The sequence below is a fragment of the Acipenser ruthenus genome, unplaced genomic scaffold (assembly GCF_902713425.1).
Source record: "Acipenser ruthenus unplaced genomic scaffold, fAciRut3.2 maternal haplotype, whole genome shotgun sequence".
Taxonomy (NCBI): Eukaryota; Metazoa; Chordata; class Actinopteri; order Acipenseriformes; family Acipenseridae; genus Acipenser; species Acipenser ruthenus.
Window position 1 is genome coordinate 1 of NW_026708199.1, and position 23,512 is coordinate 23,512.

A 23,512-nucleotide genomic window follows, 5' to 3' on the forward strand; every position below is an offset into this window, starting at 1 on the left:
GTTAGCTTGAAATGTACGACGACCTGAAGTGCTACGAGACCGATTATTTTTTCGGTCCTTTATAAAATGAATGCATAATGGTGGACCACTGACAGAAGATAGTGTTCCATATATATGAATAACATACCTAGCCAAAGAGATATAGCGGGCTTTGGGACTCCTAGGAGAGATGGAAGATGACAGGATAAAATATAAAAATATTTTAATAACTAAGGGCCAAATATTCAAACGCCTTGCGTGTGTTGCAAGCGGAGTTGTACAGATCTTTTTCCGCAAGTCTTTTTTGTCCACTTTTTTTGCTCTGTCTATATGCACTATTATTCTATGTTTTGTTATGGTTTGGCATTTAAACGATTTAAAATGAAATAAAAAGTGAAAAGGCATTCAGATGACTTCAGAAGGACGACATTGATTAAAAAAAATAAAAACCCACACACACCCTACACAAACATTGGTTTGACCCATGGTCCATGCTGTAGTAATATCTAGCTACATCTAACACTATCAGCGCTATGAATGCAGCAGAACCTGCAATTTGTGGAGTAATGTTCCTGTGTGGGGGTAGTGGTACAGGCAGGCATGAACGCATTTCAACACCAACCCTAAATAAAATGTTGTTCCTGTTATTAAGCAGTAGTATAAATTGGAAGCAGTGGTATTTAAAATTAACAGAAGCCAGTTTTCACTTTAGTGATGTAGGCTACAATATTTGTTTTCATTATAAACTTGGGGCGCGAGCAGCCAGTTTCATCAAAAACGGTCCACCGAGAACTCCACAGAGCGGGATACCATAGTGGCCCAACGCCCTATTAAGTGACTTTGCATTGGTGTTTCCATTTTCCATTTTCCACTACCTACAATCTACAATATAAATAGATTCAACTGTTTTTTCATTATTCTTTTGCAACATTGGTTCATAGTTCTTTTGGGTTCTATTTCCGAGATGTTGGAGTTTAATTTTGTTTTACCCCAAAACACCTGGATGTTGGATAAATTCACTGCTGCTAAAGGATTGCCAATTAACAGCCAACTGTCTCACTCCTGCCTTTCAGCAAGCTGTTCATATATTAGCCGTGACCGTTCAACTCTGTTTGCTCCACCTCTACAGAATTAATTTACATAATTAAAACTGTAGCAGGTACCTTTACACACTGCATCCTTAAGTCCCAGCCCCCAATCACAGACAATGCAATACATCTTTAGTACCCCAAACATCGATCACCAGCAAATGAACAAAGGTTAGTGCCACAAGGCGACAGTGATGCCCTCAACAGCTGTTGTCATAGGAACTGAAAGGACAAACTGTTTTTTAGGTACCAGCTGCAGATGTATAAGGGATAGGTTTAATTCCAACAGTTTTTTCAGGCACATTTATATTTCTGAAGCAGTATTTACTGCCTGAGGCATACATCTGTGTCATTTTTTTTCTGTCAATAAACTTATTTTTACAAAATTGATTTGCAGGATCTGCTCTCACTGGATCAAGGCAAGTCTTACCCTCAAGCTTGTATCTGTGAGTCATTATATGCTATTTATGGATATTACCAAGCACATGGTTGACAGACTACATATAAATGGATAAGCATACTGAATTAATCAGATAAAAAACAGTCTGGACAAATAGCTAGTTTGGTAACTGGATTACACAGCATACAGCATGGGCTCTCAGATAAATCCAAGGTTTTTTATGATTCTGTTCTGCCACTGCATGGCTGCTGTGTGTGTCAAAACCTTCAGCTCCAGGGCAATTTCTTTGGCAATGCACACTAGCCTCTGCCAGCCAAGTGAAGAATAAATCAACCATGCGGATATACTGTAGGGAAGAAATTCAGGACATCTACAGTAATAGATTTTTTTTTTTTTTTTTACATTGAAATGGGTGCATTTGTAATGCCAAGGATTATGGTATAATATGTAATTAATTTCACGGTATACTGTATATGTTTCCTTGTCTGAATGGGATTTGTTTGGATGCGCCACCCTTTTAACTTAACAACATTATTTTAAAATGTGTAAACATAATGTTGGGGGGGGGGGGGACAAAACTGCAGATTGTTATAACAAAGCATTCTCTCAATAGATCCATGAGCTACTGTAATCATTTGCGGGCTCCCAGCTAGGCCCAGATCAAGTCAGTTTAGCCCCACTGAATTGTACCTGATCATTGGATAGCAGAGAAACGAGTAAATACAATATTGTATTATTTCCACAGAACACTAATCCATTTGACCAGGACAGAAGAGATGAGAGAGGCTACTGTAGCATTGGTCCATGAGCACCAAGAATTTGGTACGGATTTCAAATGTGATTAATTAAATGCATACTTTTTTTTTTGTTTTTTTTGTTGCCAATGTGGCTTAAGCACAGTAACACAATATTCTCCCAGTATGTCTCAGGAAAAAAAAGTTAATATGGCTAAATTCCATTACAGATTAGAAGTAGGGCTTCTGATTTTCGATAAAACCCGAAAAACACCCTCAATACAAAAAAAAAAAAGTCAAATTGGTGGATAGCCAATAAACTCCATAAAACAACGGAAAAACTGTGGAAATGGTTAATCAATTCATGTTGACTTTACCGTTTTCCCATTAAAAAATAAAAACCTACTACAAAAATAATAATAAATACATTTGCCCAGTGCTGCTGGGCAATGTCCCGCCTTCCAGACTTGTATCTATCATTGCTTTGTTCTGAATAAGATACTATAAGATACAGCTAGTTTAAAATGACTCATTTTGGCCAATCTAACCTACTGTATTACGTACTGAGTATTCGGAAGTACAAGGTTAGTGTGAATCACCATGAGTAAAAGTATGCACTAATAAACTATGCAAACATTTGGGCTTCACACTAGACGATCATTTCACCATCATCAGTGTTTTGAAACCACAAGGCAACTGAATGGTTTACAAAATGTTTTTCCTACTACAGCTTTAGATACATCTACTGGCCCAGCATCTAAAAGTGACAGCATGTGCATTGTTCTCCAAAAGGGGTGATTTCCATATCTGCTCTGGGGTGCAAACTCACCAACAGCTACTGATCCGGAATCATGCTGTGATAATTGAAGATCTTACTGTGCAGACGCAAATGCAACACTGTGGCACTGGCTTCCTGCCTGAACTGGCTGTGGATAGAAATAGCAGGCTTAACAAAATTATCCAAATAAACTCAATATTTTACAGCATGATCAGCAGGACTAAAATGATAAAAGAAGCGTGGTGGTTTGAATCCATATTAAAATCAGCAGCTAAATGTCAAATTTCCTTCCGAAGTGTATAAGCATACTTCATATCACATTACCCATTTTACCATTAGTGTCTTTCATCATGTCTTACATATGATATCATTAAAGTGAACCACACAATTTATCTTCCAACTTAAAGCTAGAATGATATTTTTCTCAAGTGATTTAATTCTCAAATATATTTTTATATAATACAAGTGTTTATTATTTATATTTCAACTTTTCATATTCCGTTTTGCATACAAAAGCTTACTTATGCCTGCCATAAAAAGTTGTCAATGTACCTTTAAATGCTATTAGCTTACTTATACAACACATGTATTGTAATATGACCTGCTCATCTACAGTCTACACACTATTTATGAGGATTACAGCAGAAGGAATAGCATCGATAGAGATATTTCTACTCGCACTGAATTTGAAGGCCATCATACAGTACACATCAGTTGACCTATTTTTGCAGACAATGCACCACTTGCAAGTTCTGACAAAGGACAAAGCTGTTCGGCTGTCGGTTTATACAGAGAAAGTGCATGTATATGTACAAGCATTAAAATGGATGGGTACATGTTAAATAATAAAATGTTGTATTGATATTGGATTTGTCCATTTGACGAGCACTTCTCTTGACTTAGATGAATACTGCATTTATCTTCTGAAGAAAATATTCTGCCAAAAGGAAATGCTACTGCATGCAGCTACAGTGATAGGATTATACTATAAAGAGATTTTTCTGAAAAATGTATAAATGACAAAAGGTTTTTCATATTTTTTAAAAACTGTGAACCATTACAAAAAAAAAAAAAAAGTGACTTTTACAGGGACTTCTTTTTATTATTATTTTTTCATGAAACTGCAGTGCTCCTTGCATCTCAGGTATTTTTAAACCACTCATTGTATTGCTTCAAGCAAGATCTGTTTAAAGCAGGTCACTGGTGCATATTATTTATGCTAATGGTGCAGTGGAATACTGGAATACATTTTGGTAAAGCCCAGTACAGCTTGTTGAGTTACTGCTGGCAACAACATCTACTGCTGTAGTTTACCCAAGTCATTTTCAACAGTTCTCATATTTAGTCCTTTTTTTCCTCGAAGATGAAGGTGACCCTGTCAGATAAATAACTAACTAAATAACTGGTCTGAAAAAAATGTAATGGAATTAATAACAATACATCATTTAAATTCCCTACCTTGACCAATTTTGTAAATTTAAATATGACTTAAACAAAATCCAACACCTTGCTAAACTGGAGTATATATTTGATCAGTTAATGTACCATGAGAATGAATAAATAAATAAATAAATCAATAAATATTACTACATAATGTAAAGCTTGCATAGCTGATGCTGGGGGAGCACACAGCTTGTTATCCAAGAACAACACATTTTAATTGATGCCATTGGTATCAATTTTTGTCAGTGCTCCGGTAGCATCCTGATGAAGATCAGGCCACAGGTACTGGAAGTTGCAGCAGTGTTGAATAAAAATAAAACACAGTACAGATTTTGGCCAGGAGGCAGACTGGTTGCTTCAAATGAGCTTCTGTTTTGGAGTCAGCCATAAATTGCAGTGCTTATTTGCTGTGCTGGTCTGAAAATATTTTTAAACATTTTAGTAACAGGGAGTTAAAAAGAAAGGGAGGTACTTTTTATTTTATCTGCTATTCCCCATGCTTTGTCATTTTCTAGTATTCCTGGACACAATGATTGAAATATAGTTCCGAAAGTTACAAAACTGTAATTCAAGTGTCCCTCATAGAAAACAGACTGAATTTCCTTACTCCACCCCAGAATTTTATTACCCAAGACAGTAATTTTGAATTCTAGAATCTGACACAGTGAGGAACACACACAGAGAAGCCAATATCAACCACACTATGTCCACAGTACTAATGTATTCAGACAGCTACCATGGCATTGAGCTACATTAAAAACACATAGCTGAGGAAATTCAATTGGAGCACTATTTTTGAGAAGATGGGCATCTGGAGGAGTGGGACTGAACATTGAAACAAATCATAATAAATATTTCTGTTCTGTAATAAATGTACTATTAGCATTAGGAACTGTCAAAACATGACAATAAAAACTACTGTAAAGTGTCATATATTTACCATCATCAGGCAATACATAAAATACATTTCATAGCAAGATAATATATGCTGCTGGAGGTGTGATTAGTTTTGTCAGGGAGAGGGAAAGAGGTAGCAACTTGATGCAGTGGGTAAATACGCTAGCCTAAGACTGGGTTATAATCCTGTTGATCACATGAGAGTTTAGTGATTTCATGACAGGTTACAAACCCACTCCACAATTCAGTACAATTAACACAGGGCACCTTTGCAGGCAGTCTAAAAAAGAAAGGCCAAACATTGGGTGGGCATGGAGACAGAACCGCTCCCTTTCTGACTGGGTGTGGCTCACATTTTCATGGTTTCTGCCTTCCCTGCTCAGTGGATACAAAGATAAGACTTTAGTTTCCAATGCTGCTTATTCCTCAAAGAGCAGCAAAGTATTTGGAAAATATGGCTTATCACAAGTACTGTACAGTATCACCACCTCATTCAAAAAGAGGAAGTGTATTTCATGTTACAAATAGTCTAGTAGCTTCTGTGGAGCTATTGATCTGTGTTCGTACACCACACCCTCCCTCTCTTTGTGTGCAACTCATGTTTCCTATCTTTTGCAATACATTTCTGCCCTAGCTTGTTTCATTCATGTATTGCATTTCTAATCAATTATTTTTAATGAAGAAGCATCTATATTACTTATTGCAAGAGGGTAGATCTAGATCTATCTACATAGCCATTTATATATTTTCATATTAACGTTGGAGTATGTTGAGACCTGAGTTGCTCCACAATAGGTGTATTAATTTCTGAACGCACAGCTGCTTGACGTGATCCAAACACAGGAAGGTATTGGGGAACATCATATGCTCAGTCTGTTTTAGGTTATCAGGACCACTCAAATGCAATCTCTAGCGAAAATAGCTGCATTATACAGAATTTTATCAGGACCTGGCCACACCCTCAGGACAGACAGTTCTGGTCCAGACAGCTTGCACACTACCTGCATGCAGTAACTGGGTTATTACGCATGATGCTCTGCAGCCTCAGTCCTACCGTATCAATCCCCCTGCAGTTTTAACTGCTCTCCTTTTAATTAATTTCAATTCTGTTGTTCATTATGCCGCCTCTAATTATTTCTGTATTTTAAATCAAAAGCTTGCACTTTTAATTTTAATTAAATATACAGATTTGGATGGGCATACGAACAGTTTGTAAACATGAAGTAAAATGCATATGTAAAAAATATGGTAAATCAGATTAGGTCAGTCAGTCAATGTACAGTAATAAATCACCAACACATTTAGCTTACACTTTTATTACTTTAGAAACATTAAAATCACAGCCTCAAATGGTCTCTGAGATAGGAGACTAACTGGCAGAGTTACAGGGGCAGCTTTCTAAAACAGACATATAGTCAAGGAGAGAGAATTTAAAATCCACTTTCTTACTTATTACACCGTGTAACAAATTATTTTTTGGTTCCTGGGTAGTAAGTGTTATTTCCTAATTGCTTATGCCTCAAAAGTATAGAAAATGGCTATTATTCCCCACAAACTTTGCTTTTGTGACCAAGACAGTGATATTTTGATATTTACCTATTTTCCAGAACATTCCAGATAGATTCAGTGCTGAGTAAACTTGGAGTAACTTCTAGAACTTTCTAGAACTTTCCAGTAATATAAATAGTAGTATAAATACAGGGGCCTTAAGCCCACCAGTTCAGTTTAGTTCCAGCTGCCTAAGTGGATACATATCTGCATTTCTCTGAGATGGCATCAAGGTCATAGGAGACTTCAAAATGGTGGCATTCCTGATGGGTCTCCAAGGCGGTTTTACCAAGTTTCCCTGCTATATTTGCCTTTGGGACAGCAGGGACACCAAGGCGCACTACCACAGGCGGGACTGGCCACAGCGGACCTGTGGGGAGGAACAACGTCAAGTGGGAGCCACTGGTGGACCCCCGGAAGGTGCTGATGCCACCACTGCACATCAAATTGGGCCTTATGAAACAATTTGTCAGAGCTCTAGATAAGGAGTCGGTAGCCTTCAAGTACCTTCAAGACTTCTTCCCTAAGCTGTCTGAGGCAAAGGTCAAAGCCGGTGTATTCGTCGGACCACAGATAAAGAAGATCCTGGAGTGCAATGAATTCCCCAAGAAGGTCACTAGTAAGGAGAAAGAGGCTTGGAACAGCTTTGTCGCAGTGGTTCGGGGCTTCCTGGGCAATCACAAGGCCGAAAACTATGTGGAGCTGGTTGAGACTCTGGTGAAGAACTACGGCACAATGGGCTGTAGGATGTCCCTCAGAGTCCATATCCTTGATGCTCATCTTGATAAATTCAAGGAGAACATGGGAGCGTACTCGGAGGAGCAAGGCGAGCGCTTCCACCAGGATATACTGGACTTTGAACGCCGCTACCAAGGACAGTATAACGAGAACATGATGGGAGACTACATTTGGGGGCTGATTCGTGAAAGTGATTTACAGTATAATCGTAAATCTCGAAAAACTACTCACTTCTAAATCTTTTGTAGTCATTTTTGTATTACTTTAGTATAAATACATGTTAATTTGGATTCATATGTTGTTTTTTTCTGACTTTATTTGAACGAAAAGACACAAATTCACCCATTTTCTCACTGGAAATAGGTACATTTCAAAATATCACTGTCCTGGTCACAAAAGCAAAGTTTGTGGGGAATAATAACCATTTTCTATACTTCTGAGGCATAAGCAATTAGGAAATAACACTTACTACCCAGGAACAAAAATTGTGTTGCATAGTGTTATTAGCATTACAAGAAGAATTTGGTATGGGTATGAAATATCAAAGCATCTTCTTGTTTAGAATCTCTTTATGGCATTTCCAGTTTCAGCCTTCACATCCTGGCAACTGAAGCTCAAAAGTTTAAAGCACCCCTGTGGCCTCAAAATGGCACATATATTTAAATAGTTAAATAAGGCAAAACAGAATACGTACACAGACTTGTTTATTTTCATAATGTTGCATAACCCTACACAAACCACAGTATTTTCAGTCTTTGAGCACGTAGAGGTACTGCACAGTGGAAGCCTCATTTCAAATTGAGTTTCATTTTTACAGTTCATTGAATTTTAGTGTGGAGTGATGTGTTAAGTTTGTGTGATGAGGCGGCAGGTCAGTGATGAATCTACCCCCTTCTATAATGTCGCAAGCCAATCAGACCTCAAAAACGACGCGGTTGCATAACCAGGATTCAACCTTTGACCTTCAGTCTAGACATGAGGGCACTCTGCAATGCCACATTCCCAATTTCTTCAAATTAGTAATTCATATGGAAATCTTACAATATACAAACATACCAGACGCTGACCTTCTAGGAGTACATTATCCGTGTTAATTTTTGCTCCAATTAATAATTACTGTACACCTGTTTTACTTTTAGATCAAGTGTCTTGATAATGGAGTGTGATAATATCTTGTTATGTACATCTGTTCTTGCATGTACGTCAGTTGGAAATCCCTTTAGTAAACACTGGTTTTCTATAAAGATAATGGCTGGATACTGAAATAAGATAACTGTCTATGACCTGTGGAACCAGACTAACAGTAAAGTATGAAGAGCCAGTCATGTACAACTGTATCTTCAGGACCTATAAAGTTAGTGGCAGCCATTGAATGGGGAAGATCAGCGTATTTAAATCTCTTCCTGAAGAATATACATCCCATAATAACCTAGGGACAGTTCTCTTAGCTCAATAGGGGTGCCGACTACTTCAGGTCTATCCTCCACACAGCAAAGCAGCTGGACTACAAACAGAAAAATAAAACACAACACAACACACACACACACACACACACACACACACACAGAGCATAAGAAGGCGCTACACATATTTAGTTAATGTATGCTTGTAACATCATTCCTAAGTAAAAGGTGTTCAGCATTGTACTAGGGCTGGGACAATGCATCAAAGCATCGAAATCGTTGGAATAACCATCAATGGTTGAAAAAAAAAAATAAAAAAAATAAAAAACCAATCTATCAGTTCATTAATAGGACTGTTTTTTATTAGGACCGGCAAAATTTAAATCTACACTCTTATTCCTTGCCTTTCCTTTAACTAATAATAATAAAAAAAACCTTGTACGTTTTCAGAGTAATAAGCGTGACAAAAAGAAAACGTAGAGAAGAGACTACAGGTAGGCTGCATTTTAGGATCAGATTTTCCTAATTAAATTGTCAATTTAATTTTAAACAATTCCGTCAGACGTTTGAAATTTTGTTTTTTACAAAACAACAAAATGTAAAAGGTAAAATGCGCTGTTTGTGGAGTTTTAATGAGCTTCTGTGGCAATACCACCAACCTGCGGAATCATTTAGGAAGACAGCACCTGACAAAGTACGACAGCGGGAACACAAGAAAAAACAAAAGGAAGCAACCCCTTCAGTGACAGCTTATTTTGGAAAGAAAGTTTATATGAAAATCTTGTGTTTTATTATTTAATAAACATACTGAGTGCCATTGTGCTTCAGTTTTGCCCCGCCATTTCTTGTTTTGTCTCTGTGTTCCTGGTCTGTGACGTCACCACACCTGCGCACTGCAACTACTCTGCCACAGATGGCAACAAGTGCTTCAAATAGGAAGCAAACACAAATGCCGAACACAGAAAAGGCACCACTCAAGTTAATACAGGTTAATACAAACAAGGTGGAACACGGTTTATAATATGTTTGAACGCCTTCTGGAATTAAAAAATTGAGGTGTGTTTCGGGTCATTATCTTGCTGAAGAATGAAAGACTGCCCAACTAGCCATAATCCTGATGGAATGGCATGCCTCTGAAGTATGCTATGATAGCCATGCTGGTTGAGCTTGCCATGGACTTGGTAAAGATCAACAACTCTGTGTCACCAGCAAAGCAACCCCAGACCACGACACTGCCTCCTCCATGCTTGACAGTGGGAACCACACATGCAGAACTCATGCGCTCACCCTCTCTGCGTCTTACAAATACTCGGCAGTTGGACCCAAATATTTCAAATTTTAACTCATCGGTCCATAAGACCAACTTCCACTCCTCAAACGTCCAGTTTCTGTGTTTTTTGGCCCAGGCAAGTTTCTTCCTCTTATTCTGCACTCTTAACAATGGTTTCTTTGCAGCAATTCTTCCAGTTAGGCCAGCTTCACGCAATCTCCTCTGAACAGTTGATGTTGAAACATCTGTACTTCTAGTAGCATTTAGCCGAGCTTGTATTTCAGGGGCAGTTAATTGCTAGTTTCGCAGACTTGTGACTCGAATGAACTTGTTCTCCGATTCTGAGGTCACCCTTGGCCTGCCTGACCTTGTTCGGTCCTCATGGAGTGCCAGTTTCTTCAAATCGTTTGATGGTCTTGGCCACAGCAGTTGCAGACACTTGAAAAGTTCTTGAGATTTGTCTTAAAGACTGACCTTCATTTCTTAAAGTAATTACAATCTTTTTTCTTTGCTTAACTGAGCGTATTTTGCCATTTTCTGCTCCCTTACATTCAGGAATGACAAACTTGTGCCTATGCTACCTATATTTATAGTAATCATGGACCCTCACCTGTTAACAATAATTGGTGACAAAAGGTTAATTAGGTAACATGCTAGTTAACTCTGTGAACATCTAACAAAGACACTTTTATACTTAGGCCAGTGTTCTAACACCGTGTTATACACATTTCAGACTCTTAACTGACTTGGGCTTCAGACTGAAATCCCCTTGCTTTGGGTGACCATTTTATTGAAATTGACAAGATTTACTTTTTCATTTAAAAATAAAATTTTTGAATGCAATTCACTTATGATAATCAGCTTATATAAGTACACGTATCATGTAATGAAATATTAAGTGTTTATAGACAAGTTTATACAGTTAAAAGCATAGATAATCATGAAAAACCTGGTTTCAAGCAGGTGTACTCAAAAGTTTTGACTGGTACTGTATATATATATATATATATATATATATATATATATATATATATATATATATATATAATAATAAAAACACACACACACACACACACATTAAAAATCAGGATACTCCTTGTATTATTTATGACAAATAGATTTTTCTTTTGTGTGTGTGAGAACAAAAACACAGCATTCCAGAGGACATAATACAGAGGAAATTATATCTCTGATGGAATAGAATAGCTTGTAATAGTAGGAGTAGCAAATTAAGCAGTAACAGTGAATTATACACATAGTATATGAAAATATATACAGTGCCTTGCAAAAGTATTCAGACCCCTGACCAAGTCTCTCATATTACTGAATTACAAATGGTACATTGAAATTTCGTTCTGTTTGATATTTTATTTTAAAACACTGAAACTCAAAATCAATTATTGTAAGGTGACATTGGTTTTATGTTGGGAAATATTTTTTAGAAAAATAAAAAACTGAAATGTCTTGCTTGTGGACCGCAATTTTCAAATAGTGCCACAGATTCTCAATGGGATTGAGATCATGACTTTGACTGGGCCACTGTAGGACATTCAGCTTTTTGTTCTTGAGCCACTCCAATGTTGCTTTGGCCTTGTGCTTGGGATCATTGTCCTGCTGAAAGGTGAATTTCCTCCCAAGCTTCAGTTTTTTAGCGGACTGAAGCAGATTCTCGTGCAGTATTTCCCTGTATTTTGCTCCATCCATTCTTCCTTCAATTTTAACAAGATGCCCAGTCCCTGCTGATGAGAAGCATCCCCACAGCATGATGCTGCCACCACCATACTTCACTGTAGGGATGGTGTGTCTTGAGGCATGGACAGTGTTAGGTTTGCGCCACACATAGCGCTTTGAGTTTTGGCCAAAAAGCTCTATCTTGGTCTCATCTGACCACAAAACCTTTTCCCACATCGCAGCTGGGTCACTCTCATGCTTTCTGGCAAATTCCAGACGTGCTTTCGGATGGTACTTTTTGAGTAACGGCTTCTTTCTTGCCACCCTCCCATACAGGCCAGTGTTATGCAGAGCTCTTGATATGGTTGACTGGTGCACCATTACTCCACTCCCAGCCACTGAACTCTGTAGCTCCTTCAAAGTGATTGTTGGCCTCTCTGTGGCTTCTCTCACAAGTCTCCTTGTCTGAGGACTGAGTTTTGAGGGACGGCCTTTTCTTGGCAGTGCCTGCGTGGTGTAATGCAGCTTCCACTTCCTGATTATTGATCCAACTGTGCTCACTGGGATATCCAAACACTTGGATATTATTTTGTACCCTTTCCCTAATCTATGCATTTGTATTACTTTATCTCTAACTTCTGTAGAATGCTCTTTGGTCTTCATTTTCCTTCAGATTCACAGCCTGACCAATGATCCTTCAACAGTGGGGTTTTTATCCGGAAAATGTGACAGCAACTTTAATGGTTCACAGGTGGAGGCCAATGGTAAGGTAATTGTGTCCTCGTTAGGGCAATTTCTTTCATCGGTGTAAACTGGGAGCTTCCACAGCAATTAAAAATATTTCCCAACATAAAACCAATGTTACCTTACAATAATTGATTTTGAGTTTCAGTGTTTTAAAATAAAATATCAAACAGAACGAAATTTCAATGTACCTTTTGTAATTCAGTAATATGAGAGAATTGGTCAGGGGTCTGAATACTTTTGCAAGGCACTGTATGTAATACAAATAGCGGATTACAATTCTTAGAATGCTTTCCTTTGGCCCGAATACATTCAAGCTATAGGCCATGTCCATGCTACATAACCGTACTCAAAAACGTTTTAATTAATCCGGCTCAAAGAGTCCACACTAAAGTACTGTTTCATGTTTAGGTCGGGCTTAATGCGAACAAACTATTAAAATAGTTTGGTTACAGTTCTTAGCAGCGCAATGGACTGTGGGACTTAATATGACATTATCCCACCATGCACTGTATTTTATGTTAACAACCAGGCAAATATGGAGCCTGTGCCCACGGAAGATATAGTGCTTCTTAGCATGAACGTTAAGGCTTTTTCTTACAAACACAAGGTGCATTTTATCATAATGTGTGCGTTTCATTTTGAACTCTGAAGTTCTCCTTGACCGATTTTCATCGCTCCAGATATCAATGAGAGTTGATTTCAGCATCTGATCATGTCGCTCCATCATCCACGATTTTACAACAAACCTCAGAATTTGTATACGGTACAGCAGTATTGACAGTCATACTCAACTCCTTCAAGCGCCTATTTCGAGTACTGTATTTGTAATGTCCACATGCCATAACATATCACAAAGCATTTTGGGATATTGGAGGATGCACAGATGCACAAAAAATGTAGTTTGGTTATTACAGCGTCCACACTTCTGACAAACCACACTACCTGATGCGATCTAATTTAGAACCAGACTGAGGTGGTCTCGAGTCTGGTTCTCAAGTCCGGTATTAAAACGCTACGTAGTGTAGATGCTGACCATATTTAGCACTTTTAAGCTGGTTTAAAAAGCATATAATACAGTTTAAAAGCATAGTGTGGACAGGGCTTTAATTATGTATGTAATACTTAGACAATGGGTTATGTTTATATCCATTTTAAAAGAATATATCACAATTTTTTTTTTTTATTTGTTCCAAAAATAGAATTTCATAATTGATTAATCCCTATATAAATTTCTTTGGTTACTGGGGTAAGTAAATGTCTGCCAGGCTTCTATTGTATGAAGTTCAAACCATCAAACTTTTTTGTGAAAGGTGAAACTAATATAGTTGTACTTATCATCAAATTACTCTTTGATGCAGAGCAGGAATAGAGACATAATTCTCTTTCCGGGAAGCTTTGGAGAGGCTTAAGTGGTCTGAGGACAACGTAAAATGAAACACTCGCTGCCCATGGAAGAGCTATCTGTTTCACACACTCTAAAAGGTACCACAGAGGACTCCGTTCATACTGGTTATTGCTGATCTACAATTTGATTCCCCAAGTACAGTAAACACACACACACTTTTGTAAGGGTTACAGACAGTAAATTAAATAGGATTCTACTTTACTGTGCTGTATTAACGGATAAATCATTATTTTAAGTTTAGTGGATATCTCATGAACTCAACCCCATCCAAATGGAGCTATAGTAGATATAAAGTTATGCATCACTGTTAAGAAAATAAGTCTACCCTTAATGCCCATTTGAAAACCAAAACAGATGTTACATGAGCATTTGCTTGACTCTCACAGCTATATTTAGTTTTATTTTTTTAAACAATATGGTTTTAGAAAACATGCAACATGTTGAATACCATCTTACTGGATTGTTGAAACATTTGGTTGACAGCAAAAAAAAACAAACCTTCAGTCCACTAACTAGTTTTTACACACAATATTTACATATAAAAAGGGCAAAATACAGCCTTTAAAAAAAGACTCTTGATATCTACTGTAATTGTATTGCTGTATGTCAGGAACTATTTATTGCTTTACAACATTTTCCATATAAAATACCATATTTTATGAAGGCACCAACCTAGACTGCATAATCATCTTGAATATTGAGTATACTGAAAACAAAATCCCTGGAGATGTGTAAAACTACTCAACTCAATGAGGACCACCCAACTGATCCAAGTACATACCACTCTACTTTAAAAATCACCAAATGGCAGGGGTGCACAACCCCGAGCCCCTCCTTGTCTTTTTCCCACTTGTACGCTAAATTACTTATATTGAACTCGCTTACCCTCCCCTCCAGGTACAGATCAATCATTCTCATGACACCTACAATAAACCTCTGCACCTCAAGGATTTGTGATCACCTGCATTTTACATATTTATTACAGAAAAAAGAAACACTAAAAGAGATGTTGGATGTTTAATTTACAGAACTTTGGACCAATGTTGCTGGTATAAAAATGTGAATGGGGGGCTCCCGAGTGGCACATCCAGTAAAGGTGCACTGTGTGGAGTGCAGGATGCGCCCTATAGCCTGGAGATCGCAGGTTCGAATCCAGGCTATGTCACTGCCGACCATGACCAGGGGTTCCTAGGCGGCGTTGCACTATTGGCCAAGCGTCACCCAGGTAGGGAGGGCTTATGTCGGCAGGGGAATCCATGGTTCACCACGCACCAGCGACCCCTGTGGCTAATAGGGCGCCTACAGTTGAGCCATCAGATCTGTGTTGTCGGATTGGCAGGAACACGTTTCGGAGGACGCGTGTTCCAGCCTCCGTTTCCTTGAGTTGCTAGGGGGTTGTAGCAGTGAACCTGGACACAAATAATAATTGGGTATTCCAAATTAGGGAGAAAACCGGGTAAAAAACCATTGGCAACACTACATTTAAAAATAAATAAATAAAATATATGTAGAATGATTTCAGTGGTGTAGATCAAATCGCATAGGCTCTAATATTTGTTTGGAAGGCAAGGGAAATAAACACAGGTAAGCCTTAAATAGTTGGTTTTGTAGATAGGTAAAGACATGTTTTCCCTCTTTAAACTTTTTTTTTTTAAACTTTAATATAAAAGGTATGAATTTAAAATCCTAAGCATACATTGTGGGAGAAATTGCCAGGATTTCTAATCCAATTCGAAATTGTTTGTTTAGAGACTGGTTTGCCCTGGGTTTGTGAGTTAATAGGAGATATATAGTTGCCCTGATGGTCTCATATCACGGCTCCTGTGAATGTAAAAATTTAAAGTTAATCCAGACATCAATCAGATGAAGTCTGGCCTCTTTAGGATTTGTGAGGTTTTGGGTGAAAATCCGGGAAACGTTATCACCTGTTCTAAATGAAACTCAGTTACCACCTTTGGTAAAAACTGAGGGTTAGGTCTGCAAACGAGCCAATCCTTGACCTGAAATACGGTGCATCGATGACCAGGGCTTGAAGTTCGCTTACTCTTCTTGTTGAGTTAGTGACTAAAATGTTGTTTTCCCATGTAAACAACTTCTGTTCCTTGTGGCCTCACTGCTGAGTGACTCTGTGATATTGTTTTCGGATCTGGGTAAATAGGTTATCTGGAGTGTAATTGAGTGCTCTGCACCAATTCCAGAATTCCAGATTTCGGCTGGCGAGATCCATGGACAATGGAATACAGCAGGATCAATATAGAGAGGATCCGTGGTGTTCATTGCTGGCAAGATTAAGGCACATTTTGACAGGATGTAAGGTGGGTCTTAGCCAAGGATGGTTTACTTGGCGTCGTGACCAGGTGCTGCGATGTTTGGCCTTAGCAGTGGAAGACAAGCGCAGCATGACCAACAGGTTGCCACCACTATGACACACTAAGAACATTCCTCCATCCAGGGGAGCAACCACCAAGAAAAGGTATTAAAACCAAAACTCGTCTAGCACAAATGGAAGCTGCTAGAAGAACTGGATAAATGCTGGCAGATGTTGGACAATTGCTTATTTTCCCACCTGAGATTGGATCAGCATGTCTTGTTCACCCGGTAGAGTTAACAGTGCCATGGGAGGATGCTGTAGATGAGCGTGAAGAGGAAGAAACTGCGGTATGCCTAACTAGCCACTGAAGCGGAACAGTGAGGATGGGAGAGTGGTCCAGGTTTGATCCCTGGAGACAGCACTGCAGCCGTTGTGCGTGCTGATGTGCCAGTTAGGCAAAATAGGCTGAAACCTGGAGCCAATATTACACTTCAGCCATCAACACCAGGCAGAAGGATATCTACATCACCAGATGAAAGGAAACGCAGATGGATCACATTAGTTTACAGTGAAAATAAGCTATGTCTTAGTTGGTGCTTATCTTGGCGAGTCCAATAGCAGCATGAAGTTTTAACACCTACTCTCATGTAATTGAAATCATTTATATACACTTCTTTTTTCCAAATGTTTATTTTTTAAATGTATCATTTTTTGTAGTTTAGCTTTATATAATAAATGTCTGTATATAAACCCATTTCTGTTCAAATGTTCATTTAATTTACAATGTTTCGGTTGTGCAGAACTACAACTTGTATCCGATTTGTTTGTCCTTCATTATAATATTTATAATGTTTTTAATACAGCGGTTTAAATTCACCACTCATGGTAGTTCTAGGTATGTATGCATCTCCGGTAGTTCAAGTGTTAACCAGAAGTCACTGAACAGCAGTGAAGAGGGATCCACACTTGTAAAACCCATTTTCAAATATGGAATAAGATACTGTAAGAGGACATTTTCAAGGGAAAGAAAAGATAGAGAAGCAAGTAAATCACTATTTCTGTTCTTAACATTCATTTAGGGAAAAATAAGCTTTAAAACAATAGTTACATTTCTAACACAAGGAGTGGTGATCTTGAGAGTCCAGCATGTCAATAACCCCCATCACCCAACCCCACCCCCCCCCTACCCTACCCCCACCTTTGAAACACTGTGCTATATTTAATCTTCCTGGTTGGATAATTTGCAACTCTTGTTGGTTAGTCTTTATCAACACGTCACATCTGGTTGTTGTCAAGTCTAACTTCTGCTTTTACCCCAGCTTGCCTCTGATCATTTCAGGGAAAGTGAAAGGAATATAAAAGCATAATTGTGATGCTGAGACACTGTTAAGATGTGTTTTCATGGTCAAAGCAAATTGTATCCAACACCATGAATTGTATTTACAAACTATCTCAGAGTTCACAGCAGGTACACTAAGATGAATTCAAAATGGTTGAATCCTGCCTCTGCACATTCACTGTTTCAGGATGCATAAGGCAGTGGCAAGAACTGATGACTGGAATATACGGGGGGGGGGGGGGGGGGGGAGGATGGAGAGAGAGAAGTCTGAAAACATAGGTAATAAAAAAAAATAAAAAAAATAATGAAATATAAAAAATTTTAAATCTTACCCCCTCTATTTGTCACAGAAGTAGACAGTCACAGCTATTGAAACCACTCTGTATCTGCCAGCATGCAGTACCACAACAGTAGGGTTGAAACCATTTCTCATATAGCAGTACTGTATGTTACATGACATACAGTATTGTAATAGGGCATCATACAATGTAGCCTGTCAGGACTATTATGTGTATTGTAATGTGTATTGTGGTATCAGGAGATGTTCTTAACATGACCTTATTGCATTGCAACACGCTTTTTTTAAATAAATTTAGTCGTCACCAATTTTTTACCCCGGTTTTCTCCCAGTTTAGTATGCCCAATTAATTATCTGTATCCTCGGCTCACCGCTCGCAACCCCCCCCGCCAACTCGGGAAACGGCAGCTGGAACACGCGTCCTCCGAAACGTGCTCCTGCCAAGCCGTCATTTTTCGCACTGCAGATCCACAGCAATGCCACCAGACCTATAGTGCCGGAGGACAACACAGATCTGGCGGCTCCACTGCAGAACCACAGGCGCCCTATCGGCCACAAATGTGGTGCACATTATCAAAATAAAACATTTAAATACTGTAGCATTTGAAGCCATTTGCTTTTTGAAGGATCTCACTTGTCCGACCCTGTATATTTTAGTATAAATCTGAACAGGATAGTGGGATTCTGTAAACTGTTTTGGTTACTGGAGCCCAGACAGTTTCTTTTTTAAAAATAAACCGTGAATCACACTTGACTCTATCTATCCTGATTTCATGGAACCAGTAAAGTATGACTCTGCGTGGACCAATGAGGCATAGCGTTGAGAAAGAAGGTCAATGTAAGTGGCTCATATCAGATGCTGAATTAAAAATATCCTCAAGAAGAAACAACTGTTATGCTGCAAACAGCCATTATTTCCAAAAATAAAATGCATCAATCCTGGGCAGAGAATATTTAAACAGCTGCTTACTGTAGATAGGGATTTGAACAGGTATCAGTGCAATCTGTCCAAACTACAGACTGCAAATAAATTAAACCTCAAAATAGGCTGCTGTAATTAGACATTAAAAAGATCAAGAACACTGTTCCACTGTTGTCAAGATCAAACCTCCACCCTTTTTATTTAATGCATCACATGACTCTAACATGGCTGAGTGACAGTTGTCCATTTAAAAACAAAAAAAAAACCTCTGTTAAATGCAACCTTAAAAAAAAAAAAAAATCAAGCCCTGGTATTTAAATATGTATCATGCACTTTAAACATTAATATATGTTATTTTTTTTTATTATTATTATTTTTTTAAATCATTACCCGAAAACGATCCAGGTATTTCACGGCGGGTACCCGGTTCCAGATTTTCTACCCGTGCTGACCTCTAAAATATTTATATATTAGGGCTGTCAATTAAATCACAGTTAACTATTGCGATTAATGAGTAAATGTTTTAAGAGATTAATTATTTTAACGGCCATTAATCGCTTGAGCCTTTCAGCACACTGTAATTCAATCCCGGCCGCAGCAACATTGTATTGAGTGTCTGAGTGCAGTTATTGTTTAAATAGAAAGTCACTAAACCGCTTAATGGAGCAAAGCCCTAAAAATGAATGGAATTTGTTTATTTATTATAACCCACCAGTTTCGACAGAATTGCAGGATCGCAGCAAGCCCATATCAAGCTAAGTACGATAACTTTTTTTTTTTTTTTTTTAAAGTTGTTAGGCTGCGTTGCTCCTTTTTTTTTTTTTGCTTGTAAAGTATGTAAAGCCTAACAATTGTTAGTTTGCAGTTTTTGGATATGATGACAGTTTTTTTTTACGTTCTCTTCAGAATTAACAGTTCATTTCCTAGAAGTGCGTACTATAGCTGCATATTTATAATTTTATTTAAAAAAACGAATTTATTTCAGTTCACAAATCACATTTAAAAAACAGATATCCTATCTATTGTAGCGTGCACGGGGGGGAAGGCAGCAGTAGGGCTGGTAGGTGACGTAATCACACACAAACTGACATGAGCCCAATATACGCTCCTTTGTACAGCAGTATCGGCACAATGTTTTAGTTCGAGAGGTCCCGGGTTCGCGTCCGCCCTCCGCCTGTGTGTGGATTGCCTCGCCCTGTGTGATGCGCCTGCCTGCGAGAACCAAGATCGTTACACTGGTGTCAGAAGTGGACGCAGGTACCCCAGTACGCACTCGTCGGACTGTAGCCTGGTTAGCAAGTCCGGGGCGGACTTGAGGCTGGAAGGGGAGAGTGTAGCGTGCACGGGGGAAGGCAGCAGTAGGGCTGGTAGGTGACGTAATCACACACAAGACATAAGCCCGATATACGCTCCTTGCAAAGAACCCGGCTTTGTACAGCGGTATCGGCGCTATGCTTTAGTGCGAGAGGTCCCGGGTTCGCGCCCGCCCTCCATCTGTGTATGGACTGCCTCGCCCTGTGTGATGTGCCTGCCTGCGAGAACCAAGATCGCTACAATATTATGTTTTCAGATCTCTGTATGCTGCTGGTCAAGATTGAACCGCACATTTTATTGTGTTGGTTGTATTTGTAATTTCTAAATTATTGCAAGAAAGAAAAACATAAAAAAGCCAGACTGGAATTTGCTAAAATGCATTTTGACAAGCCACAATCCTTCTGGGAGAATGTCCTTTGGACAGATGAGTCAAAACTGGAGCTTTTTGGCAAGTCACATCAGCTCTATGTTCACAGACGAAAAAATGAAGCTTTCAAAGAAAAGAACACCATACCTACAGTGAAACATGGAGGAGGCTCGGTTATGTTTTGGGGCTGCTTTGCTGCGCCTGGCACAGGGTGCCTTGAATCTGTGCAGGGCACAATGAAATCTCAAGACTATCAAGGCATTCTGGAGCGAAACGTACTGCCCAGTGTCAGAAAGCTCTGTCTCAGTCGCAGGTCATGGGTCCTCCAACAGGATAATGACCCAAAACACACAGCTAAAAGCACCCAAGAATGGATAAGAACAAAACATTGGATTATTCTGAAGTGGCCTTCTATGAGTCCTGATCTGAATCCTATCGAACATCTATGGAAAGAGCTGAAACTTGCAGTCTGGAGAAGGCACCCATCAAACCTGAGACAGCTGGAGCAGTTTGCTCAGGAAGAGTGGGCCAAACTACCTGATAACAGGTGCAGAAGTCTCATTGAGAGCTACAGAAAACGTTTGATTGCAGTGATTGCCTCTAAAGGTTGTGCAACAAAATATTAGGTTAGCGGTCCCATCATTTTTGTCCATGCCATTTTCATTTGTTTTCTTATTTACAATATTATGTTGAATAAAAAATCAAAAGCAAAGTCTGATTTCTATTAAATATGGAATAAACAATGGTGGATGCCAATTATTTTTGTCAGTTTCAAGTTATTTCAGTAAAATTGTGCATTCTTCGTTTTTTATGGAGGGGGTACCAACAAATTTGAGCACGTCTGTATATATATATATATATATATATATATATATATACACACACACACACACACACACACACACACACACAAAAGAAACGCAATACTCAGGTCTAATGGATTTATTCAAATATTTTAAACAAACATAGTTATCAAACAAAACCACAGAAAATGTGAACAAAAATACAGAGCGAAGAATCATAAGTTTTCAGTATGAAACGTGACACACTGTCAAAATGATAACATTACAAAGTTAGTATTGGGTATGACCTCCCTGAGCATTAACACAATCAGCAGCGCTGGTGCATAGACCTGGTCAGCCTCTGGATAGACTGCTGTGGGATGTTCTGCCATTCTTCCTGTGCAGCTGCAGCCAGCTGGCGAAGGTTGGCTGGTCGCGGTCGTCTCCGTGGATGACACTGGCGATATGGTCCCACAGATGTTCTATTGGACTCAGGTCAGGAGAAAAAAGCTGGCCACGCCAAGACCTCGACATTGTTTTCTTGAAGTTGTGCAATTATAATCCCAGCACTGTGTGGTCTTGCATTGTCCTGCTGGAAAATCGACACTTCCGGATTGGCTTGCAGGAACGGAAAAACTGTTGCCTCAAGGACTTTGTCAATGTATCGCTGAGCAGTAAGGTTGCACTCAATCTGCCCCAAAGGCGTTCTTGTGTTAAAGGAGATTCCTCCCCACATCATCACACTTCCACTCCCCCCCACCGGCTGGCTTGAACAACGCAAGTGTCAGCATAACGCTCACCATGACGTCTCCACACATGTCTTCAGTCAGGTCTGTCAAGTACAAAACGGCATTCATCGGTTAATAAAACACTCCACCACTCTCTCTGCCGCTACTTCAGATGTTCTCTGGCCCACAGAAGGCAGTGATTGTTGTGTCTCAGCTGTCAACATGTTACCCAGGGGTTATTTCATCCTGGAAATTCTCATGCTGTAGCCACTGCCATTTGTCTAAAAACAATTACGTAGGTAGATCAATCGGATGGGACGGTCCTGGGCCAGTGTGGTGACCCTCTGTCTTCCAGGACGTGGCCTGTCCCTCACAGAGCCGGTTTCCTGGTTTCTCTGGACTCGTCTGCCGATTGTTGAAGCAGGACATCTCATTCTCAGAGCAACTTCTCTCACAGACAGATCTTCAACTATACCGATAGCAACCAGGCAATCTTCATTACTCAAGCGGAGCATGGTCGTATCTTTCACTGTTCTTGCGTTAATTAAACTCATGTCTTTTCAAATGGCTATTTATACAGATTCTTAATCAACTCATTTTGGCAATTTTAACAACTCAAATACCGAACGCTGAGCACCTGGCATTTTTATGAAGTCGCATGGCTTAAGCTCATTATTTTGTTATGCTAAGGAACATTTTATACCAAAATTTGGTTTTCAAATGGGCATTAAGGGTAGACTTATTTTCTTAACAGTGATGCACTGTTTTATATCTACTGTAGCTCCATTTGGATGGGATTGAGTTTATGAGCTATCCACCAAACTTAAAATAATTATTTCTCAGTTAATACCGCACAGTAATGTAGAATCCTATTTAGTTTACTGGCTGTAACCCTTACGAAAGTGTGTGTGTGTGTGTGTTTACTGTACTTGGGGAATCAAACTGTAGATCAGCATAACCAGTATGAACAGAGTCTGTGTGGTACCTTTAGAGTTTGTGAAACTGATAGCTACTTCCATGGCCAGAGAGTGTTTCATTTTACGTTGTCCTCAGACCACTTAAGCCTCTCCAAAGCTTCCCGGAAAGAGAATTATGTCTCTATTCCTGCTCTGCATCAAAGAGTAATTTGCTGATAAGTACAACTATATTAGTTTCACCTTTCACAAAAAAGTTTGGTGGTTTGAACTTCGTACAATATAAGCCAGGCAGACATTACTTACCCCAATAACCAAATAAATGTATATGGGGATTAATCAATTATGAAATTCTATTTTTGGAACAAATCAAAAAATATTTATCTGATATATTCTTTTAAAATGGATATAAACATAACACATGGTCCAAGTATTA